The sequence below is a fragment of the Aedes albopictus genome, chromosome 3, assembly GCF_035046485.1.
Source record: "Aedes albopictus strain Foshan chromosome 3, AalbF5, whole genome shotgun sequence".
Classification (NCBI taxonomy): Eukaryota; Metazoa; Arthropoda; class Insecta; order Diptera; family Culicidae; genus Aedes; species Aedes albopictus.
The window spans coordinates 92,733,215-92,753,939 of record NC_085138.1 but is presented as its reverse complement, the minus strand read 5'-3'; the positions used below and the strand labels follow the sequence as shown (position 1 = coordinate 92,753,939).

The 20,725-nt window shown below is 36.9% G+C and overlaps 1 long non-coding RNA gene across 2 annotated transcripts in view; it reads right to left on the bottom strand.

The window, feature by feature from the left end:
- LOC134289778 (uncharacterized) overlaps positions 1-20,725 on the bottom strand; it is a 710,729-nt gene that overhangs the window by 601,219 nt on the left and 88,785 nt on the right. The window lies entirely within an intron of this gene.

Here is a 20,725-nt window from a genome sequence, read left to right as displayed (position 1 = left end):
GACGATTGCAAATTTATGATCTGAAATGCGACGTTTAAATCGAAATTGCAAGAAAACGAAAAGAGATAGAAGTTTGATGTCAAAGAACGAATTGTAGAGTGGAACAGGGGCCACAACTTTGCCAAAGAAAAAAATTTAATTTATTACGCATTTTTCAAAGATAATTGACAAAAACAAATTAAAACACACAACTTTGAGGCTATTTGCTCTAGAAAACTTAGTTATTTAACTTAACCAATCGGTTGAAAGATGCCATTTGATAGAAAATTCAATAATCTTTCGAATAAGGGTAAAAAAACAGCGATAAGTTTGACCATTTTAAAGTTATAGCCAGTTAAGGCAATAAGAGTCAAAAACATTGAGAGTTCAATAACTACGTAACGGTTGAGATTTGATCATATGCGTAGAACAATTTTTTTCACCATTTTTGGTCCTCTATCGCCCTTTAAAAAGTTTGCACTCAGGAACCTAACACCCTGTATATATATATATATATGTATATATATATATATATATGTATATATATATATATATATATATATATATATATATATATATATATATATATATATATATATATATATATATATATATATATATATACAGGGTGTTAGGTTCCTGAGTGCAAACTTTTTAAAGGGCGATAGAGGACCATAAATGGTGAAAAAAATTGTTCTACGCATATGGTCAAATCTCAACCGTTACGTAGTTATTGAACTCCCCATGTTTTTGACTCTTATTGCCTTAACTGGCTATAACTTTAAAATGGTCAAACTTATCGCTGTTTTTTTTACCCTTATTCGAAAGATTATTGAATTTTCTATCAAATGGCATCTTTCAACCGATTGGTTAAGTTAAATAACTAAGTTTTCTAGAGCAAATAACCTTAAAGTTGTGTGTTTTAATTTGCTTTTGTCAATTATCTTTGAAAAATGCGTAATAAATTAAAATTCTTTCTTTGGCAAAGTTGTGGCCCCTGCTCCACTCTACAATTCGTTCTTTGACATCAAACTTCTATCTTTTATCGGTTTCTTGCAATTTCGATTTAAACGTCGCATTTCAGATCATAAATTTGCAATTGTCATGGTAAGCACCTTTTTGCGCACTGTGCCGCACATTTAAATCCAAATTGCAAGAAAATGATAAGAGTAAGAAGTTTGACATCAAAAAACGAATTGTAGAGTGGAATAGGGGCCATAACTTTGCCAAGGAAAGAATTTTAATGTATTACGCATTTTTCAAAGATAATTGACAAAAACAAATTAAAACACGCTATTTTTAGCTATTTTGCTCTAGAAAACTAAGTTATTTAACTTAACCAATAGTTTGAAAGATGCCATTTGATAGAAAATTCAATAATCTTTCAAATAAGGGTGAAAAAACAGCGATAAGTCTGACCATTTTAAAGTTATAGCCAGTTAAGGCAATAAGAGTCAAAAACATGGGGAGTTCAATAACTACGTATATACAGGGTGTTAGGTTCCTGAGTGCAAACTTTTTAAAGGGTGATAGAGGACCATAAATGGTGAAAAAAATGTTCTACGCATATGGTCAAATCTCAACCGTTACGTAGTTATTGAACTCCCCATGTTTTTGACTCTTATTGCCTTAACTGGCTATAACTTTAAAATGGTCAAACTTATCGCTGTTTTTTAACGCTTATTCGAAAGATTATTGAATTTTCTATCAAATGGCATCTTTGAACCGATTGGTTTAGCTGAATAACTAAGTTTTCTAGAGCAAAATAGCTAAAAATAGTGTGTTTTTATTTGTTTATGTCCATTATCTTTAAAACATGCGTAATAAACTAAAATTCTTTCTTTGGCAAAGTTGTGGCCTCTGTTCCACTCTACAATTTGTTCTTTGACACAAAACTTCTTACTCTTATCGTTTTCTTGCAATTTTGATTTGAATGTGCGGCACAGTGCGCAAAAAAGTGCTTTCCATGACGATTACAAATTTCTGATCTGAAATGCGACGTTTAAATCGAAATTGCAAGAAAACAATAAGAGATAGAAGTTTGATGTCAAAGAACGAATTGTCGAATGAAACAGGGGCCACAACTTTGCCAAATAAAGAATTTTAAATTATTACGCATTTTTCAAAGATAATTGACAAAAACAAATTAAAACACACAACTTTTAGGCTATTTGCTCTAGAAAACATAGTTATTTAACTAAACCGATCGGTTGAAAGATGCCATTTGATAGAAAATTCAATAATCTTTCGAATAAGGGTTAAAAAAGTGCGATAAGTTTGACCATTTTAAAGTTATAGCCAGTTAAGGCAATAAGAGTCAAAAACATGGGGAGTTCAATAACTACGTAACGGTCGAGATTTGACCATATGCGTAGAACAATTTTTTTCACCATTTATGGTCCTCTATCACCCTTTAAAAAGTTTGCACTCAGGAACCTAACACCCTGTATATACAGGGTGTTAGGTTCCTGAGTGCAAACTTTTTAAGGGGCGATAGAGGACCATAAATGGTGAAAAAAATTGTTCTACGCATATGGTCAAATCTCAATCGTTACGTAGTTATTGAACTCCCCATGTTTTTGACTCTTATTGCCTTAACTGGCTATAACTTTAAAATGGTCAAACTTATCGCTGTTTTTTTACCCTTATTCGAAAGATTATTGAATTTTCTATCAAATGGCATCTTTCAACCGATTGGTTAAGTTAAATAACTAAGTTTTCTAGAGCAAATAGCCTTAAAGTTGTGTGTTTTAATTTGTTTTTGTCAATTATCTTTGAAAAATGCGTAATAAATTAAAATTCTTTTCTTGGCAAAGTTGTGGCCCCTGTTCCACTCTACAATTCGTTCTTTGACATCAAACTTCTATCTCTTATCGTTTTCTTGCAATTTTGATTTAAACGTCGCATTTCAGATCATAAATTTGCAATCGTCATGGTAAGCACCTTTTTGCGCACTGTGCCGCACATTTAAATCAAAATTGCAAGAAAATGATAAGAGTAAGAAGTTTGGCATCAAAGAACGAATTGTAGAGTGGAACAGGGGCCACAACTTTGCCAAAGAAAGAATTTTAATTTATTACGCATTTTTCAAAGATAATTGACAAAAACAAATTAAAACACACAACTTTAAGGCTATTTGCTCTAGAAAACTTAGTTATTTAACTTAACCAATCGGTTGAAAGATGCCATTTGATAGAAAATTCAATAATCTTTCGAATAAGGGTAAAAAAACAGCGATAAGTTTGACCATTTTAAAGTTATAGCCAGCTAAGGCAATAAGAGTCAAAAACTTGGGGAGTTCAATAACTACGTAACGGTTGAGATTTGACCATATGCGTAGAACAATTTTTTTCACCATTTATGGTCCTCTATCACCCTTTAAAAAGTTTGCACTCATGAACCTAACACCCTGTATATATATATATATATATATACATAAAAATGAGTTTGAAGTTCCTTTGAGGCAACAAAACTCACGAACGGATAAATCGATCAGCATGACTTTTGCACGGTTCGGTTCGTATTCGTGGTGGCTGTGTTTATATGTACAAAAAGTTACGAAAATCAACTAGAAAAGTAACAAAAAAGATAAAGTACTGATTTTCCATGAGCTAGGAAGGAAATCAACACGATCGAGATGAAATCAATCTAGAGTGCGGTGCTATTTTGAGCTCAATAGTTATCAAACGGCAAGACTAAGTTTGTCGGGACAGCTAGTATATACAGTGTCGGACAAAACAATAAGACCACCGGTCCTATTTCATACAAAATGGTCAAGTTTGACGATATGGTACTCGGTTTCTAGTAAATCGATTTGGCTGAAATTTTGGCAGCCGACATGGTTTTACGGGAATTTTGATTTAAATTAAATTGATTGAGTTCTGTTCACTACTTCCAAAGTTACAGATATCCGGTGCGACAAAATTCTGACACCAAATTTTTATGATGGATATTTGTGGTCAATCAAATAAAAATGTCCCCAAGTTTAAATGGCATCCTTAATCTTAGTACTTGTTTATCAATCATCAAGTATCAGATACTCTCATATATCATTTGATAATGGCAATCTGAAAGTGGTCCTATTATTTTGTCGTTTCGTATATCTGTAACTTTTAATGTAGTGAGCAGAACTCACTCAATTAAATACAAATCAAAATTCACGTAACTCCATGGCGACTGTCAAAATTTCAGCCAAATCGGTTCACAATAAACTGAGCATCACATCGTCAAACTTGATCATTTTGTATGAAAAATAGCTGGTGGTCTTATTGTTTTGTCCGACACTGTATATATATATAAATGAGTTTGAAGTCCCTTTGAGGCAACAAAACTCACGAACGGATTAACCGATCAGCATGACCCTTGCACGATTCGATTCGTATTCAGGGTGGCTGTGTTAATAAGTAGTAAAAAATGAGAAAATCATCTGAAAAAGTAAGAAAATTGATAGAAACCTGATTTTTTATGAACTGGGTAGAAAATCAACACGATGGCAATAAAACCGATCTAGAGTGCCGTGCTGCAATGAACTCAACAGTTGTCAAACCACTACAACTTGGCAAGACAAAGTTTGCCGGGACAGCTAGTTATTGATAAAATTATAAATAATTTCCAAAAACGTTCTTAAAGATTTTACATGCTTTTTGTCAAATACTTTTGGAGTAATTTATTTGGGAATTACAGCTATATTTTACCTATTTGAATCCTCCCGTGGATTTCTTCAGGAGTCCGTCTTTCATTAGTATACTGTCAAGCATCTCAACAGTGAACATTATCAAGGGATCCTTTAATAATTATTCCGGAGATTCCACAAACAGTTTTTACTTTCCAGATTACCTTTACAAGTTTCTTCAAGAGATTTTTCGAATAATCTCTCAGGGATTGCTCCAGTAGATTCTCGAGAAATTGATTTGAGTTTTTTTTTTCAAAAATTTCATTTGGCATTTCTATTAGAAATCTACCTTAACTTTGAATAGAGCATATCTAATATGTATAAAATTCCGAAAATACTTTCTTGAGAAATATTTTAAGTTTTTAAGACTAGAGAAAATATGGGCTTCTTACTAAATGTGGCCTATATTGGATTTTGTTTTTCCACCAAAGATGCTCTAATAGCAGGGCTCATTCGCTTCTAATTGTTAGGCACGATTTAGTTTTCGCTTTGTTCGAGATTTTACTTACGTTTTATGAATTTTGAATGTTGATAACTTGCACATAACAAAAGAACTTCTGGTACAAAAAAATCGCATTCAAGTATTTTTATGTCATTTTGAGCGTTAAACAGTTCAAGCTTAAAGCATAAAATTTAACAGTTATGGTGTTATGTTGTTGGGGAATTAAAAAAATATATAAATGTAAAATTTATTAAAGCCGCCATAAATTGTCAACTTTTTAATGAATATGTATTACTATTTATGATATAGATAATCAATCTGAAAACAGACCACAGTGCTGGGGGGGAAATGGCAGTTCCCAAGACCTACCATCCATGAATACTTCCGAGATGTGAAGAACGAAACATACCGGATCGTAACCGGATACGGTATAAATCCGGAAACTGAAGAACGCTGGCTGGAAAACAATCCCATCTATAGAGTATTCATTTCAGAGTACATCTACACGATGTACCTGACGGCCCGAATTAACTTTGTTGGAGCCGTCAACAAAGAAAAAATATCCCATCATGCCCGTAACGTCTTGTATTATCGAACGGCACTCTACATGCTCAAATATCTACCGAACGCTCTGCGAGCATACAATTGGCACAATTACACTAACAAAATTACAACGGTTATCTGTAATCCACCTCCACGTGATCCAGATGAACCGCTAGTTACCGGAAATTTTTAAGTAATTTACAAACTAATTATTTCGTTAGTATAATTTTAACTAAATATACATTTTTCTTTACAGACAGTCCAACAGTCCAGTGTGATCAAAATTTTAAATTTCCAAAATTTTTTTTTTAAATATATTTTATTGTCGGAAAAAACGCAAGTTGTTATCATTTGTAACTAAAACTGCAGTGCCTAACCATTGAATTTTGGGAATTAACCATTCGGAAAAAAATAATACTGTTTCTATAGTAGTTCATCTTTTACAATTTTAATACGAATTAATACCTTTTCATAATTAGTTACTATTTTACAAATTTCATAAAAATTGATATTTTTTCCATTATCAATTAAAATTTTATTAATTTTCTTAAGAATTTGCACTAAATGTTATTTTTTTTTTCTGTGCAATATTTTTATACATTACATTGTGTTCGGTCTAGGTATTTCTAATCCTAAGCGTTCATCCTGATTTGGGCAACAACACAAGACCGTCTACAATTTGATGTCCGTGTTAGGGGACGACTTGCGTGTTTTGTACTGGATCGCTCCAGAAATGTTTGAAGCGCTACAAATGCACATTAAATTTCAGGGACATATGTACAAACCTTAGTATAACATACGCTCTGGTTGGTCGTAGCTAAGCTGCCGTACCCTGTAATTGTACTAACTATGATATATTAAAGCATGTTTTATTACAACAGAGCGGAATTTGAGACATGAAATTTACAATTTGATATTGATGTTGAATTATTTCGAGATTAGAAACCACACATATGAATTGTTCTTTGAGCTAACAAATGATACATAGAACTTTCAAAAAAGCTCTGAGCAGCTGAAGCGGATCGTACTCTGGGAAGTACATAGCAGAATTTGCGATCAACTTTAATCAGTTACCGTAAAACGGGGTAACTTTGATAGTGCGACAGGCATTGTATGGTTTATCTTATAACTATGATTCCTTCAATCAGTTAAGAAAAAGGCAAACGTAGATCAATTTTATGAAATATACGTCTATCTTCATTATAATCTAATTTATATACAACTTTTTGGGCGAAAAATAAAAATTGTTGATAATTTTGTCATTTGCCAAACAATCTGCTATACGACTTCTTTTCAACCATTTTTTGTAATGAATGGACTCTTATTCACGATAGATCCATCATAGCAAATTCCAATTCTGGCCTTGAATCTCTTAACGAAGAGTGTTTTTACGAAAAGGAAGCAATTTTGTAAATTGTGGCATAAATCTCCAGTCCATACACCGATAAACGCCTAAAAGTATGCAATTCCATTGGAATGTAATGTCCTTAAACCTGTTGTTGTTGAAAATTTGTAAATAAAACATTCAAAAACTAGCCAAAAATAAGAAAACTCATCTTTTTTTTTAATTCTTTGTTGGGTCACTGCGACCTGTTATCCCAACACGGTGCAACACTTTGAATGAATTGTACCACCGTATTAGGGTTTGACTCAACTCATCATGAATAGCATGTACCGTTAAACATATATTTTTACAAAGATAATGATTTTTGATGGCTAAATTCACTGTGTTTTTCACTCAGTACGTTAAAAATGTATGTTTTTGTAAAAAAAAAATCTATTCGATATATTCCGCAAGGCTTCTTTCATTCTTCATACTTCATAGATTTCAATCCGTGATTATTTTTAAAAATTTGATGTGTTTTACAGGCACTATCAAAGTTACCCCAAACTGAAAATCTGATTTTCGCTCATACGAAAAACTAAAAGTCACCCAAAATATTTAAGATTATCGGATCTTTCAATTGCAATTGATAACTGTTACTCCAATACTTGTTTTAAAAATATAAAAATAGGAGTAATACTGTTACATGGAAAAATATTAAGAAAAGTAGCAAAGTACAAAAGCTCTGTATCACTTCAAAGTTGGATTTCACTGCTGCAGAATGAATGAAGACAAATAAATAAAACTAGGGGTGGGTAATGTCTGAGACATAACCGCATTGTTGACGTAGGACAAAGGCTGGAATGAGGTTCCGACTTTTATATATTGAAATGGGCCCTTTAATTTGAAGTCTTAAATCAGCTGATTTTTCGTGTCATTGTTGTCCGACCTTCGTAAATAAATGCATAACGAATTTATCACATAACGTCGGTTTCCTGCAATAGGGGCACAACTCAAAATATGTCATTTTTGAGATTTTGATGGCAAATGATGAAAAACTATGTAAAATTTCATCTCACAAAGACCCGTTCCAAAATTCGATGAGAAACGCGAGATTTGGGCATTTTCACCAATTTTCCGCAGTAAGGGCACAACTCAAAATCAGTCAATTTTTTCAATAGTCGTTGAAAAATAGTTGTCAAAAATTCATGAAACAGATAGTCCTTCAGCCCCTTTCAATGATACAACAATCAAAATTTGTTTACTTTTATCAAATGATGAGAGAAATAAGTGAATTTGCAGGAGGTGCTTCATGATTGCCAATTTTCAAACGCTTATTCTGAAAATTCACATTTTTTGAGTTGTGCCCTTATTGCAGGAAACCGACGATAAAAGGCCTACACAATGTATGCTGGCAAAATTCAAATCGGCGGAGTGATGTGTTGATTAAAGTTGTTACCTATGTGATCCATTTCACTGAACGCATTCATAAGATGTTAATTAGTTAAACCTTCCGTAACTCGCGCGGTTGGCTATCACTTGAGGGTTGAGTATTATTTTATTTTGAAGATAAATGTTCAACCGTTGTTTGAAAGAATTTTCGTCGAAAGGAAAGAATGATTATAATATTGAAAGGCGTTAAGCCATAGCTTCCCAAACATCATATTGCGATCGCAACAATCATTAAAATAACTAAAATTGCCGCTATGAAATGAACAGATGGAGCCACCGTAGCCATGTGTATTTGACACAACTCAATTGCTGTTAACGAAATTTTAGATAATTTTGATTGCAGTTTCATGAAATATTCTAGATTCAACAATACGTTGTATAGTTACGCGAACAACAATTAGAGGCCGGCTATACTGTTGCTAAGTTTTCAGTCTGTCGCTTTTAATTATCCGATTCATAACTCTGGAGGAATAATTTTCACTGGTCCTGAAAAGGACCTTTTAAATAACAGGAGATTTCGGCAAGACAATTGAAAATTATTCGCACTGAATGCTGGAAGCCATCGAAAACTGCCATCGCTTACTGCCGTGGATGAGATTCCTGGTTCTTCTTCTTCTTGGCGTAACGTCCTCACTGGGACAAAGCCTGCTTCTCAGCTTAGTGTTCTATGAGCACTTCCAAAGTAATTAACTGAGAGCTTCCTCTGCCAATGACCATTTTGCATGTGCATATCGTGTGGCAGCCACGAAGATACTCTATGCCCAAGGAAGTCAAGGAAATTTCCTTTACGAAAAGATCCTGGACCGACCGGGAATCGAACCCGTTACCCTCAGCATGGTCATGCTGAATACCCGTGCGTTTACCGCCTCGGCTATATCGTCGGTTTCCTGCAATAGGGGCACAACTCAAAAAATGTGAATTTTCAGAATTAGCGTTTGAAAATTGGCAATCTTGAAGCACATCCTACAAGTTCACTTATTTCTCTCATTATTAGACAAAAGTAATCGAATTTTGATTGTTGTATCATGGAAAGGGACTGAAGGACTATCTGTTTCATGAATTTTAGATTACTATTTTTCATCGACTATTGAAAAAGGTGACTGATTTTGAGTTGTGCCCTTATTGCGGAAAATTGGTGAAAATGCGAAAATCTCGAGTTTCTCAACGAATTTCAGAACGGGTCTTTGTGAGATGAAAGTTTGCATAGTTTTTTATCATTTGCCATCAAAATCTCAAAAATGACAAATTTTGAGTTGTGCCCTTATTGCAGGAAACCGACGATATGGGCCCTGTTCCATATAGCCTGAGATTTCTGGTTCCAGATTCTAGAGATTCCTGGTTCTATCAGCTAAATAGCCGAGAGTCATCGCAGGATTGGTGCGCAGCTGCGGAGGTGACATCCATTCCCTTTGACTGATTCAACGAAAATGACGGAAGAAAACAGAGGTCACTGATTTTATTCCCCTTGATTAGTAGATTAGGCTCCTCCCATTTGGCTGGCTTTCCAGTTTATTTCGTTTGCATGACCCGCCCCGAATGCTCCAGACGCATCAAGCAACTAACCAACCGAGAAATGAGCAAACCACCAGCGGGTAACCAAACGATCAACTTTTAAGCGCAAACCGACATTCGGTTCTTCAGATTTGTGCTCTAGAAAATTCTAGGTGTGGCTTCGTCATATATTCACCTTCGAACATTTTCGAAAAATGTTTAAACTTAATTTTAATTAAACAATGTTTCACGCAAAATAGTTCGGATAGAATAATGCGTTGTTAAATTCCGGGTGGAACCATTAGGCCATTAGTGACCGGTTTCATCATTATTGCTGGGCCACCAAGTATTCAATCTTTCACTTCTCAATTGCACCACACTTTTCTCGTTCGATGGAATGAAATTAGCTGATTCACAAACTCTTAAGGAATAATTAACGGTGGTCCTGAACAAGACCGTTTGATTAATTGACGATTTTAGGAACGAAATGGCATGAATTCACCATGTCACGCAATGCGTGTTGGTTTTCTCCGTGCTGAATGATAAACGCCACCGAAAACAGGACCGCCGTGGATTACAATAATGACCAGTTTCACTATTGCTGGCAACGATGCTCTGTCTTTTGCTTTTTGGTTGCACTACATCTCGATCGATGTTGGAAATTATCCAATTAACTCTTGAGGAATCATTTTCGATGGTCCTGAAAAGGACCGGTTTGAATAATGGACGATTTTGATGCATTCAAAATGCCATGCAATGCGTGTTGGTTTTCGCTGCGGAGTGCGGAGAATGCTGGACGCCGTCGAAAATTGGCCCACCGCCGCTGCCATGGATGCGATTCTAAGTGCTATCATCAGCACGATATCCGAGAGTAGTCGCTGGGTTGTTGTGCTGCTGCCTTGCTGGAGGTGACATCCACCTCCAACCTCCTTGACTAATCCAACGAAAATGACGAAAGAAAACAGAGAACACTGCTTTTATACCCCTAGATTGGCAGATGAAGCTCCTCCCATTCGGCTGGCTTTTCAGTTAATTTCGTTTGCATGACCCGCCCCTTATGCTCCAGACGCATCAAACGATTAATCAACCGAGAAATGAGAAAATTTCCATTGAACGGATAATGTAACCAAAATATTAGATGATTTAGATCATTTTAATTTGGAAAATGTTAGAATTGAAACATTTTTCACGCAAAATGGTCCGGATATGATAATGCGTTGCCAAAGTCCGGGTGGAACAATTAGACGTCATAATTGTTGCTGGCTGAGTCACCAAGCATTCAAAATCATTCACTTTTCGGTTGTACTACACTTTTCCCGTTCGTTGGAATGGAATTATCCGATTCACAGCTCTTGAAAAATCATTTTCGATGGTCCTTAAATTAGGAGGAAAATTAAATGAATTCACTATGCCACTATGCGTGTTTGTTTTCTCCGCACTAAATGCTGAACGCCACCGAAAACTGGCCCGCCGCTTGCTGCCGTGCATGCGATTAATGACCGGCTTTGCTTTTGCTGAGAAACGCCGCTCTGTCCTTGCTTTGCACTAGGTTCACCTTTCTCGATCGAGGGTGGAAATTCATCCAATTAACTCTTGAGAAATCTTTTTCGATGGTCCTGAAAAGAACCGTTTGAATAATGGACGATTTTGATGAATTTACAATGCCACGCAATTCGTGTTGGTTTTCTCCGCGCTCAACGCTAGACGCAATCGAAAACTGGCCCGCCGCTTGCTGTTGTGAATGAGATTCCTGGTGCTATCAGTACGATAGCCAAGTGTCGTCGCTGAGTCGATGTGCCGCTGCCCAGCTCGAGGTGTCACCTCGACGGTGGTCGAAATGGAACTGACGATCAGCTCTCGCATGATCGCATTCCTTCCTGCATCGTAGTTGCCCCCACGATGCGCACCAATCAGAGAGCGTTGGTATACTGAACGAGAAAATTTGTCCGCTACCCATATTTATAGATTTCAGCGATTTCAATGTCTAACTTTAAAACAACTTTTCAACTATTTATCAATGATTTTTAGGTTCACCGAATATTACAAATTGAACGCGGGAGTTTCATCTCTCGGATAACGGGATTTGTTTATCATTTCGTTCAGTGGGAAAGGTACTGTGAGCGTTTAAAATCTTTCACTCAAACGTAACGCTCTTGGTTTCATAAATTTTGAAATGACACCGGGTATAGAAAACAGAGACGTAGTCCTACGTCAAAATAAAAATAAATGATTTTCGCGTTGCACTGTGTTGGCGTATGATGATCTAGTGGGCAAAAATATTAATTGAAATATTTTGGTCGTTATTATAAAGATGGATGTAGCTCAATTCAAAAGCTTTCAGCAATTTGGTATGCAAATAATTTGATCGACTTTTTGAATAAACAACTACAGTCAAATTATAATTTTTGACCATCCTATGAACCAAAGTGTCACGTAGAAAGTGTGCCCGGAATTCAATTCAGGTGTCGCCCGAAATAGACGTGGGCAAGACGGAAACAGAATTCGAGGGACAATTATTCAATCTCATTATTTTAAGGAAATTATAGTTCTTTCACTATATACTTTTATGTAACATGAAAGCTAACTTATAAATTAGCAAATGATACCAAATTGGCAATGCCAATTAGGCGAGGTGCAGGAGTAAACTCGATCATTATTGGTTGGTGCTTCGAAAGATGAAAATTGGATAAAAACCCTATAAAATATAATATTGTTCGTGACGTTGTTGTTTCATTGTTATTTAGCAAAAAATATTGAACTGCTGATTAAATTGCTTTTAAATAAATCATAATCTTGAAATGTTTACATTGACGGATGCGAGACAAAGAGGTGCTATGTTTGTATATTTGTTTATGGAACAAATGTAAAATCGCAACACCACTACTGTTGTGCACGATCATTGTTAGAAATAGACATCAAAAAAGATGTGATACAGGGAATCACCTTAACGTAATTCGTTAATATTTAGAAAAAAATAACTAAAACCTTAAACCGTTAAATAAATATTAACACCATTAATTAACGGTTAACGGATTAACGTAAATGTGGCCACCTCTGTCTAATCGTTGTCATTAGTCTACATGATAATTTGTGGTTTGTCTCAGGTATTTGGCATTTTCTTAGAACTTTTTCAGAGTTGAAAAGTGCTGCAAGTTACCTATTTGACAATACCATCAAATGTGATCCAGTAAACCACAATCGTTATTACCACAGCAAGTCACCATATTCCAGACAACATTATTCTTATGGTCCACCCCAAATTGTAATGCCTCCACTCCGTTCAAATTCGGCATACAATTTCGTTTATCTGTCTCTGTACACCCCTGTGTGCCTCGAATGACATCAATTTATGTCGCTTGGATTAGACACCCTCTCCCAAAAAGCTTGGGAACCAAAACCAGCAGCACACATACACCAGACCATCACCTTAAGACCATTCTCGTGTGCTCAAATTGCTTCACTTTCGAAAAACGAGAGCTCCTCCACACCCTCGTCCTTCCACTTGTTCAATTGTCCCTTCGCTTCTAAAGTCGACCATCAGCAAGCCTTCGGACTGGGTATAAATTCCTGTCTTGTTTTCCCAATTTGCTTTTCTGGATTATTTGTTCCGAGATTGAATCCAGTCTGAGTCGGGCCACCCATATTTGCTGCTCACTTAAACGGCAACAATATTAGGGTAATTCATGTATTTTGGACAGGCTGAGAACACCGTTGGAAAATTCGTACTCTAGCTTCCTTAGAAAGCAATTGATTATACTGTAAAGTTACTAATACGCTTATAATATGATTGTACTTTGCGTTCCTGGGGACCAAAACCTTAACGAAAGCATTTAAAGCTAAGAAAACCACAATTTCCAATCGCATGTTAGAATTGCATGTTTGACACCGAATATATGTTTTGGACACCCTCAGGTATATATGATTTGGACAGGGCAATTATCTCAATGTTTAGCCATGAATACTGCTAAATCATGGAAGTAGCTCAAATTAACAAATTTTTTTTTGCAAATCAAATGTCTTCGCTTAACAAGCATCTATTTTGATAATTATTACAGTTTTTGTTGAAATCGAAGAAATATCGCCAGACCCACAGAATACGCCTCCAAGTATGCAATCGTGAAGCATCCCTATGTAGTTCGTCAGATGACCAACATATATTTACGGTAGAAAACTTGTTATGTATTTTGGACAGCACCTATTTTATGCGTTCTATATGAATGTTAAGAGATTGGCTGCCTAATGCTTCTTTATTGAACACTTTTCATTGAAATAAGGCTTTCAAATTTCTTACAATTATTAATTCAACGGTTTTGAGGTGAATATTGTATTTGACTGTGAAGTGTATGTCGTCTTGCATACCTGCGCATTTGAGGGGTTTCAGTGAAACAATTTACATATTCGATCATTTTGAAATAAATTCTTAATTGTTAAGCGTATTTTCAACGTTAGTCATCAGAATAGGGTATATTTGATCCAATAATCAATATTGACAAGTATCTACTTTTGTTAGCTCTCCGGAACAAGACATAAATCGCCGTGCATGTCTAAATTACATACATGTCCAAATTATATTTTTTACCCTACGTAACAGCAACGACAACGATGACGACTACAAGGGCGAGGACGAGAACGGGAACGAAGACGAAGACAGAGACTACAATTTAGGATAAATAATGAAGCATGATTGGAAATCCTTTCCGGGGCGGAGCACGGACCTTGCACCACCGTGCGCACCGGTTGGGGAATGTGGATTGAACAGAGGTTGTTTGTGCTGGCATAAAGGTTTGTGTGTATCATGCATGCGGTAATTCCCGGTATATCAAATTCATTTAATCGATTTAAGAAGTGTTTAAGCCAATCCGCTTACCTTCTTCTGAATGTGAAATTGAAGTAGGTGTTGTTTGAAACACTACTGTGGTTCATCATTGAAAACCGCGTAGATGACTATTTTACTTTTTTGCCTTTCTCGTACACTAGTGTACTGGAAAGGCTATATGATCACTCCAAAATTGACTTTTTGATAGAAGATCCGGAGGGTCGAGTCACATATACCAATCAACTCAGTTCGACGAATTGAAGTGATGTATGTGCGTGTGTGTATGTGTGTGTATATGTACAAAAAACTCATCTCACTTTTTGGTAGTAAACCTCAACCGATTTTAATGACCGACGGTTCATGCGACGCGGAATCTGGCCCCATTGTTTCTTATTGAAAATGGTTTTAATCGGTCCAGCCGTTCCGGAGTTATGACCATTTAGGTATTCCGGATCAGTACGTATGGAAGGGGTCATACACTCATTGCACAATTATGGGTCACTCAAGGAACAATCATTTCATAATATGAATCGTTTTACATACCAAAATAATACTTTCATTATTTTTATTTTGTATTCTCTTCACTAAAACTCCTTTATATTGTTTTATATAAAAATTTGCTTGTAAAATTCACTTTAGACGGTGAAAATTACTAAAATGTTGATGAATAATGAAAACCACAATAATGGGTCAAAATTGGCTGTGTAACAATTATGGGTCAATTTGTTGCCTATTATGGGTCACTCAAGAGGAATCGGCTCAACAATAATGTTTTGTCTATTTTTTCACTGATTGATCACTTATTCTCGATAGATCAACTAAAGTAAAATCTAAAACTGGTCTCAAACCTCTTAACGAAGCGTGTTTTCACGATTTGGAATCAATTTTTCAAGATTGGGACAAAACCTTTAACACAACCACCGATAACGCCTAAAAGTATGCAATGCCCATGTACGCAGAAATGTCAATATTATGCTGCACATTAACCCTCAAAGCCCCAGGACAAACTTCTTTTTTTTTAATCGTCTGATACTCAGGATCTGTAGAATATAAAAATAAACGGTTTTCACTATGATCGATGGGAAGGGTTGTACTTCATGTAAGAGTAGTTGTCAAACCGCAAGTCCATGTTTGAACCTGTTTTTGCACCGTAAATAAGTGTTCCCTGGTGCAATATTTTGGCGAGTCGTCTATGAATCTCAGGGTGTCCATCCATCCGGGAAATACGGGAAAACCGGGAAAAACCCGGGAATTCGAAATCACCGGGAAAAATACGGGAAAAACACGGGAAATTGTAAATGGCACCGGGAAAAAATCTTCATGTCTGAACTGCATTAGTGACAAGCAAGTCCTGAATGAAATCATAACAACATTAATAGAGTTGCCGGCTGACTTTTTGTTTTAGAAAGGCATCCTCTTAGGAATTTTAGTAGTTTCTGTTGGATCTCGGTAAATTCGTGCAGGCGAAATTTTCGGATTTCTGGAAGATTTTCGAGTTTTGCTAAGAAAATCCTGACAGCATGATTCTAGCGAAAAGTTCTTGGAGGCCCTCTCGGAATTCTCGGAGAACTCGTTAAACCTGTGGACGTTACTTTCGGCAAAGAAATTTTTACGTTTCAGAAAAAGTGTGTCAGTTCCTGGATGAATTCTGGTGACATTCTTAGTGAAACTTTATATAATGTCTGCCATATCCCTTAAATTTGATCCCTTTGGCAGTAGTCAAGAAGAATATTTTCAAAAAATGCCTGACAGTGTTTATAAAGGAATTGTATCTTTCCGCTTTCGTACAGAGTTTTGGAGGAGCTTTAGGAAAAAAATTAAATGGAAATTCTGAAGAGTGAGTAAATACAACACAGGAAATAATAGCGAATTTTCCAAAAGAAAGCTACACCTGAAAAAATCTGGTGGAATCCGCTAAGAAATTTTTAACAGATTTCCTGATTACAATGGCAGAATCCTCAGATGAATTTTCTAAGGAATCTGTAAAGAAGAGTTTGAAAGCTTATCGAAAAAATGTAAATTTCTGGAAGCACTCGAATCTTCGGGAAAGTATTCTATGGAATTCCTTATATTTTTGCGGAATTATAAGGCAAACACAGCTTTCTAGAAGAAGTTGTTTGCGTAAATTTTAGGAAATTTTTTGGTAGAACCCAAGGAGTATTTCCTAAAGGAAGAAATGTTTAATGTCCTCGAGATAAAATTAAAGACGAACTCAATAGTTTTTCGGAGAATTCGGAGAAAATCGATGTTGATTTTGAGATAGCAAGTAAATTGTTCAAAATGACGATGGAAGCAGAACAGAAATTAACATGAAGATTTGTAAAAATAGAAAATAATTGATATTGTTTTTCTTTGAAAATCAGGTAGCTCACCAAAAACGCTTTGATATTTTTTCCAACGATTTTTTTTTTTACGATATTAACCTAAAATTTCGCAAAAGGCACTGTGACGTAATTTCTATTCGATTTACTTGTTACAAAAAGGACCTTTTCAACAGACTTAGGATGGAAATAGTTTCGTGTAAAAAGGAAATTAATGTCGGTGATTGTAGAGTTCGTCAGTTTTTTTTTTAAATCACTTTTAAAAAATTGTATCAAGTTGTAGACCAGGTTAAAACGGTGTATAAAAATGCACTAATAAGTGTCCTACTAGACCACTAATTTGCGTTTGTTCATACCCGGGAAAAATCCGGGAATAGGAAAACTGAATTTGAATGGACACCCTGGAATCTGGTATTTTATAATAATTCTGACATCTGTAACAACTTCAAATGGTAGGCCAACGCAAGAACACAATGCTGAGGCTGCTTTCTAGCATGAGTTGCATCCTAAACTTGGTCCCAGGAGTGTATTTCCGGTAGGACTCCCTAAGACCCAATTTCGTGATCATAATCATTTTGCTCCTGAAAAGATGATTTTAGAAGTTTGGAGTCTATGAAGAATTTGTTTCGTATATTTGAGGCCTTCTTTTAAAAGGATCACTCATGTGATTAATCCACCTAAAATTCAAACACGGGTCATACTTTTAGCCATCGAATTATTACTAGATCACTGCATACTTTTAGGCGTTTATCGGTTTCTGACCCAATTTACAAAATTGATTCCAATTTGTAAAAGCACGCTTCGCTAAGAAATTAAAGGCCAGATTTAGATTCCACTTTGATTGATCTACCGAGAATTAACAGCTAATTATTGAAAAAGTTACCAAATGGCAGCTGTAGAACATATTTCCAAACATAGCACCAGGGAACACTTATTTCCGGTGCAAAATCAGGTTCAAGCATGGACTTCCGGTTTGACAACTACTCTTACATGAAGTACAACTCTTCCCATCGATCATAGTGAAGAACACTTATTTTTATATTTTACAGATCATGAGTATCAGCCGATTAAAAATAAAAAGTTTGTCCAGGGGTTCTGAGGGTTAAGTGACCCATAATTGTGTGATTTTCGGTGTTCCATGGCACAATAATGAGTCACTTAAATTTTGCGAGAAATAAGCTTTAATTAGCTGCAGTCACATGAATTTCTACATTTAGAACGTAAATTATACCTTTGTTCTGGTGACGATACCATTTTGCACTTCAAAACCACTGAAGCACGCTGTTACAGAGCTTACGAAAGCAGCGCACGCACTTTACGATATTCACAATCGAAGCGTTACTTTGACAAATGGTTTTGTGCCGAACAAAAAAGTATCGAAAATATGTATGTTTTGACGTATAAGCACACGGGGATACGTATTGTTCGCGCACATAAGAGCGTCTGTACCAAGTCTGTACTGATCTGTCGGTATCTGATTAATCACAGGAGTTCCACAAATGATAATCACTGAATGGTACGCGGTCTGTCTGAATAGTTTGGTTTATTGGTCGGAATAATCGGGTCTGGTTTACACGGAACTTGGTGGTCTGATTAACTATACAAGTACTTAACTGAACATTAACACGATAGCTTGTATTTCTTGGACTGTAACACTCTACAACGGACGCGGGACTTGTAACTTGTAAAAGATACGACTTGGACGGATACTTTGATACAAAAACTATATTGATACTTTATACTGACAATGATACACTGATACTAGATTGATACATTGATACTAGATTGATACATTGATACTAGATTTGGACTAGAACATGGCAGTGGTTAAATACTGTTTGGCTGACTATTGAACCCTTTGGTGCATTGTACTGTGTGATGAATGCGCTTATGTACATGACCTATTATTACTGATGGTTACAATTGCTACATTGTTGCATTTTACTGAGGGTACAGACAAACTTTTCTAATGCGGATCAAAACCTAATTTCAAGCCTAAACATACACCCCGCCTTGAAAGACGAAAGTCTTGACAAAGTCTTTCAACAGTAACATGGTTCGATTTTTAGTGTGTCTGGTGTATGCCTACTGATGGTAAATGCAACTTACTTCTTGCAACAATTACCCTCTACATGTGATCTTATAACTACAGTATTGCACTGATAGTCTGTCGTAGAAGCCGGTGCTGCTGACACCTTGGTGGATGATTTCACTAATCTGCTTGACGGGTATTCACTCGTTGAATGAGGCGTTGATGGTTCTTGTAGATGTCTGTTCGTTGCACTGAAGATGCTTCTGCTCGTTGAATGTTTCTCGATCTGGATCTGTAGGGTGCGGCGGCCTTCAATGGTGGTGCATGCTGGATAGCAACGACAACGGTGGATAGAATACTCCAACGGACTCCTTCCGCTGGATTACGCTTGTGTCTGGTACACTGCGGTTTGCAGCCTCACTTCGCTGGTTGAGTCGAAAGATTCCAGATTGACTACATGGATTCTCCTACGCTGAATTCAGAATCGCATACTCCGGTGGATGGGATGGGCAGATGGCTGGCTCCAGTCTCGTCAACGTCCTCGAGTCGATGCGTGCCTGCAGATATCGAATGGCATTAGAATACATTGGAGGAAGCAGATTGAAAATTGGAAACTTCTACTTATCTGTGTCCCGGAGCGGTTGCTCCGGGAGGACGTGACGACGCGGTTGTGCTGGAACCGCCTTGCCTCCATGCCCGACTTGATTGATGACGTGATTCATCTGGACTTCGTGCGATGTGGTTGGGAACTGCTGATGAACCCTTCGTAGGTTGGTCTGTGGCTTCAGGAAGAAACGGTTCTTCGCTTGTGGTTCGGGAACTTCATCTGGCTATATCATGCTTGGACTGCAGCGGATTCGTTGCTTTGGATTTGGGATGGTTGCTACTTCGCTTGGCTTGAAGTCCTACTTGGTTGGCGGTGTTATGACTCGGACAATTGGGCCCGGCCCCCCTTGGTGGCGATGGTAGCTATCAATAAAATGAGAGAAGGCTTTTTCAACTGAATTAACATACAACAAAACGACTTGCCTGGATGGAGGCCCTCAGGCCTCCGGTGAACGCCCTCTGCGGCGCCTTCCTTCTCTATTCTTCGCTGACGGATTTTGCCTCGAGTATCAACGACTTTCAGGTTCTTGGATTGCTGGACTTTGGAGCTGTATTCGCTGACTGGACGAATCGGAATGGTTTGTCGACTGGACACTTGACGACTAGAAGCTTCTAGCTGATAACTTCTTCAACGGATTTCTTTCGCTCGGACTGATGCTTACAAATCTTCGGTGGGAATTGGCACGAATGCTGTGACTGGTAGGTTCGATACGGCAATTTGCGCTCCTTTGGATACTCAGACTAGTTTTTGTCACCTCCGAGTGAGGCACTAGTTGAGCCGACGGAATGCTTCACGGCTGTGAAGCTGTCTCCCATGGCGGGCAGACCCAATTACCCAATCTTGCGAGCGCACAAGAATTGGGGCGCTTGCTACGGTAGCAAGCTGACTGCAACACAATTACCTGGCTGTAAATGTGCTGTGTCCACTTTTGGCAAGTGAACCGATGATGACTGTATCGACCTTCAACGATTCTCATGCTCCAACGATCGACATCGCTGGACTGCTGGCTGATGCACATGAGGCACCAACGGACCTTGAACCGCTGG